Source organism: Balearica regulorum, chromosome 7 (genome assembly GCF_011004875.1).
Source record: "Balearica regulorum gibbericeps isolate bBalReg1 chromosome 7, bBalReg1.pri, whole genome shotgun sequence".
In the NCBI taxonomy this organism is placed as follows: domain Eukaryota; kingdom Metazoa; phylum Chordata; class Aves; order Gruiformes; family Gruidae; genus Balearica; species Balearica regulorum.
Genome location: NC_046190.1, coordinates 31,048,319 through 31,054,318, shown reverse-complemented (window position 1 = coordinate 31,054,318; position 6,000 = coordinate 31,048,319).

Sequence of the window (6,000 nt, the reverse complement as noted above, 5' to 3'; positions counted from 1 at the left end):
GAAATTCAAGCTGATCATTCTTTGCTAGTTAGGAACAATGTAAATGCCATTTACAAGTGTCTCCTTCTCTGAAGATAAAAAAACCCAAAACAAACCAAAAAACCCCCACAAATATCCTAAGCTGATATCCATGTTTACAAGGAGAAAAACATAAAACAAACAACAAACACACACCCCCAAAATACCCACGCCACACAACTAGTATATTGCACTATTAGTGCTGATTTCCTAAATGTATCTCAATTAAGTGCAAGTAAAGTCAGAGCCATTTGCATAACCTCCTTCACTCTTTTCTTTCAATATAGTACTAAATCAGTCCTGCAAGCCAAGAGCAGATCTACCCACTAAAGAGAAGGAAGTCTTTTACCTCTTACATGCTATCGATCCTCTAGTACAGGCTACCATACAATTACTTTAAGGGAATGTTAAATCCTAGATTTCAGAGGCTATTTACCCTGTTTTGATCAACAGAGTTCAAAACTGTCTTTAAAGCTGCTGCAAGCCTGTTTTGTTGTGGTTTTCCTATCAATCACCTTTATTATGGTCACTTCCATTAAATAAGTACAGGGAACTACAGCCTATTAAAATCACTGAAGTCCAAAGTATTGCCTCTTTCAATTAGTATCTTGGGAAGCTGTTGCTGCAACATAACTGCAGATTTTGCAGTTCTTACGCAGCTGCCCTGTAATTCCCTTGCTTCATTAGGAATAAGTGAAATGTCAATGACCTGCTTCTCCCTTTGCTTTTCTACACCCACACTGCCCCCTCCGTGAGGGGACCAGTGATAGGACTTCACCGGGGCCTAGTCATCCCTGCCAAGCCAGGTTGTACATGTTCTTTTCATGTTTCTTCAGAAGAAAAGCATACGAGGAAAAGCAGAAAAGAAACATTACTCTTCATTCACTGCTGTCTGAGAATACTTCCAAGAAATCTCAGCTTTCTTCTTTGTGGTTATGGGTCCTTGTAGTAAAATGATGTTCTAGATAACCAGCCAGCATGCCACATTCAACTTGCTATTAATGCTCCAGTTTCAGTCTGCAGCTGACATTAGCTCAAAGCTCATAAAGCAACTCCATGGGGGATGTGATAAGAATGACAGACACATTGCCTGAAATATTTTATTTCTTATTTTCATAAGCCTGAAATATTTTATTCAAATCCTATCTATATTAGAAGCAGCATCTGATAGCTATCTAATATCTGAGCTTGCACAAAGCAAGTCAGCTTCCACTTTGTTGTGAACAGGTTCTTATAATCAAAAGTAACAGCTAGAGCTGTTCTACAAAAGAAGTCAGGGATGGGGAGTTAAAACAAAACAAAATCTAACCTCTAGAGTTAATAAATTGCCAGTTAGCCCATAGCAGTTAACTTTACCTTAGAGATAACTGGTCATCTCTTCATTTTGTGAAGGCTGATGTGGTCTCTTCCTCCTCAAACATTTTGCAATTACCTTAACTATCTTTAACTAACAACTGGTTTTAATTGCTGTAAAATCTCACAGTAGCAAGTGGTTTTGTGGAAAGTCTCCAACTAGCAGGAATTTAAGCTCAATCTACCCAAATAAACAGTCATACACAATCAAGAAAACTACAGACAAACTGATATGACTGAGAATTAGCTATGCCACCTATCCTGAAGGGGCAGGTTCATCAGTTATAATTTAATGAGGAAACATTGCCACGGGAGTTACCAAGCGGTGCTACTAAAAATGCTCATTTTACTAGAGAAATTACATTCATGCTTTGAAGAGATACTGTCTTGTTAAGCTCCCTCTTTTAGATATAAACTTGGAGCAGGATTATGCTAAGAAGAAGTAGTCTTAGTAGTTCTACCAAATTTCCTAAGAGGTTTCCTCATGTCATGCTTCTGAGCATTCCTACTCCTAGACTGAATTTATAGAAGTCTTGTTTACCTTGAAGGCAAATTCTGTGTACTTTCTTAGTATAACATACAGAAAATTGATTTAGGGAGCCAAAGCTACAAAACTAAGGAACAGGATGAAGCCCAAACTATGTCCTGGACCCAAGAAACAGCAAACTATTTCCACCAGGTTAACAGAATTACATGGTTAGTTCTGAGGCTTTCTTCTTCATGTGGTGTTCCTTTGTAGGGTGTGTATACTTGGTGGTTATTACACAGAAGACAGACCATTTCTTGAGATATGGAATAAGAATGTTTCCCTTACAAAAGGCCTTTACTTTTTCAGTTCTGGCCACAAGCAGCCTGCCTAATCATCATCATCATTGAAGAAAACACAAAACTGAGGCCTATGTGGAACTACAAGCTTTCCTTAGTTCAATAATGTGAATGTAATTTAAAAAAATGCTACCCTAGAAGCTGGCAAAGGCATGGAAGGTCTCTATGTATGTCCAATTAGGATACATTGAAACAACTTTTCCCCATAGCAACTGATTTTCTTTTTACTCCCTGGAAATAGAACCTCAAACAATTGGAGTGGCACAAAAGTGACATTTGGATCCAGCATCATGGAATTTTTTCTTTGGTACCTTCTGTGGTTAATTTAATGTACATGACCACTAAAAAAACCAAAGCAAACAAACAAAAAACCCACAAACCAAAAAAACCCACACCAAATAAATAAAAAACCGACAACACCTAAAGAATTCCACCACCTTAGCAAACTGGAGAAATGTTTCAGTATAGAAAGGTAAAATACAGAACCTCTTCCAGCAGATGCCCTGTTATTTATTCATTACTGCTATTTGAAAAGTAAAGGAAAGTATTTCTTAAAGAAACATTCATATGAATTTTATGTGGGCAATTTATTACCACACTCACTTGATTCTAGGTAGAATACTGTTATTTTTGTGCTGAGTAGAACACGGTCTGCTTTAAGTCAGTTCTCAAACAACATGGTTTCCCTTCAAAGCTAAAGTAATCTTGCTGGCAGAGAACTTAGCCTTCAAAAGATGTCAAGATAAAGCCAGCAAGAAGGAAGAGTAAAATATCCTATGAGTATAGCAAGCGCCTCTCTGTTTCATCTTTAAAATACTGGTATCATGCTAGGAGCCATAGATTCTGTTCCAGAAAACAGAAAATAAGAGTTCTTACCCTAGAATCTACTAGCACAGTGGGGGGGGGGGGGGGGGGGGGGGGGGGGAGAAAAAAAAAAAAAAAAGAAAAAGAACAAAATGCCTGTTCTCTGCTACCAGGAAGTTTCTAGAAAGAATTTTTAAAAGCACATCACAAAATCAAACAATCCAGATCCAATTAGCAAACACCAACCCCCTCACAGCAGTCATATTAGCCATATAAAGTGCCATAGGATCTTTCAAAACTTCATATGAAAGGTCAAGGATTTAAATGCACATTCACTAGACATGAGTGTGCAGTATAAAATGGGAAAATGCAATCCTCCCTACCTGGCATCCAAAGCCTTTTGTTAACCCATAACATCACAACATTTCAAGTCTGGTATCTGTTGGCCCCAACTGGAAATACTTAAAATTTTATTACAACTAGGCAAGGGAGCAAAGATGAAAAAAAGCAAGCAATTTATTTCCTAAGTTTTGGTTTAGATTTTTTTTTAAACCCTACATGACTCCCTGCCTTGTTACATGCAGTCTCCCCCACCTTCTCAGTACTAGCAGTTAATTAACATACTTCACAGTTTGCCGCTTGCACTTCTCAACAAGTCATGGTTTTGCTTTAAACCTCTGCTGACTCACCTCTCTTTCATGCCAACTGCAGCTCTCTTCTTTCCAGTTAACCTCATTTAGGCCAATTTCAACACGGCTACATGCTCAGACGTTAAGAAGTCAGACTGCTAAGCAAATCCAAACAACAACTGTCATTAAAGCCAGACCTGTATTAATGCCTCCAGCAATAACTGCTTCAGAAAATAGTAGCTCATCTTCATTTTTATCTCATGCCAAAGCAAACTTTCAGCTCACTACTTCAGTGATTTTTTAAAAGAACAAAAGATCTATAGACAACAAACACAATACTAAATCGTAAGAATTAATTTCCAAGTGATCAGTGGGAAGTGAGAACAACAGTTTCCAGAGAGAAAAGTGCTTAGGAACACATGTCCTTTACAAAATCTTTTCTAGCAGGTCAATTTTAAGAGCAAAGTCTAGCGAGAGCCTTCTGCAGGAGCAACTGTTGTCCTACCTCCTACCTGATAATAAATAACTTCAGATGGCAGTAAAAGAGCCTAAGGGTCCAATATTGAAGGTCCCCAAATCCTGAAAATAAAAAAGGAAGTTGCTCTCTTCTTGGCTGAAAACATCCAAGCCACAAATGGAACACAATAACCTAGCCCCAACTGGGGGCTGTCCCTAACTTGGGAGCTATAAGTCTTTTTCAGTGGTTATATTCTGTGAGAAAACAAGAATAGCCCTTTATACCAGAGTACTGAAGCAGCACATTGCTCTCCTTTTACTCTTTATAATCCTGGTTCACTGCCAAATAACTTTCTCAGGAGTGCAAACATCCTAGGCTTCTGACTACACTGGAATAACAGGTAATTAAGTACCATGGTATCATCCCATACTTTCATACCCCTATATGGTCCACAGAATGAAGACAAAGCCACTAAATTTTACAAGACATGTGATGTGGAAATATTGATCAAGTGTTGATACTTGCTAGTCCATACCCAGCCTTTAAAAGAAGTACACAAATGTGTGAATTCCTATGTTCAGGTCATATAAAATAGATGTTTCTTAAGTCCAGATACATATAATTGCTAATGAAAGTCCCCCACAGATTGGGGGTGGTGGGGTGGCAGTGTAGGAAGAATCCAAGCACTAGCCAAACCACAAAGGCTACCATCCCTCTCCACCCTAAGGGAAAGCATACCCCACAAGCTCTGTAACCAAGAATGCTGATTTTCATACTACTCTCGAGGATAACTAATAGCATAACGCACTTAAATACCCTTTAAAGCTTTCATGTGTAACACTTACCATAAAGTATATTACATAGTGTTGTAGAGATACTGTTTTCCTTCCATTTTAAACAAAATGAATCCCTAAGTTTCTCTTAAGAGGCTCTCAATGCAATTATCAATCATGCTTACATGCACATCAGTTTCAAAGCTGTCATTACATGTGCCAATTTCAAGTATTGATCTAACGCTTCATATAATCTACTCTGACATTTAGCTCAATTCTCAGCCCTTGTGATATCTCCTGGAAACTGAGTGAAGAATATCTCTTTGCTATGACTTTAGAGCACACAACATATGATCCAATATTTAAACTCACATGGCAATAAAACACAAAACCCTTCTTAAGCTTTCTTTGTGTTGGTAGAGCCACCTTCAGATAATGGGAATCCTGAGCATAACTGCAGATGGCAACTGCAGCTCTGTTATTTTTCTCTCAAATCACACTGTGAACAGAGTCACTCCATGTTCTCCATCCACCTATCTTCTCTATAATTCTCCAAAACACATTAGCATGCAGTTTAAGTATTGATTCTACACGGTTTGTGAAATTCATGTTACTTCAGGCAACAGAGAGGGGGGGAAAAAACACACCGAATCCCACCACACAACCAAACCTCCCAGAAAACAAGCCAATGATCACTGTTTCCTTCTCCCTCCCTTCAAACCAAACCCTCAAAATGAACAGTCCCAAAGAAACCAAACTCAAGAAGTGTTCCATCATACCAAAAATCCCCACAAAAGTCTTCTTGCCAAGCTGTGAACATCTATCCGTACTACGCTCCTCAAAGAAGCTCCTGAAGGACAGGGGGAAATGGAGAAACAAGGACCCTGGAGAAAGAATGCATTCAAACAGAAAGCGGAAGATTAATTTGACCAAGAGTGTTATGAAGCAATTCAGATTCTGTCCTCCCTACTTATTCCCCCAAAATATGAGATAAGGTCACAGTGACCAACTTTAAAAAAAATAATTTAAAACTTTAAAATTAAAAGCATATCAGGCGTCCTGATATTATGACTGCTTCCTAAACTCTCCTCAACTCAAAATCCTTCTTGTGCCGTAGAATCATAGAATACCAGGTTGGAAT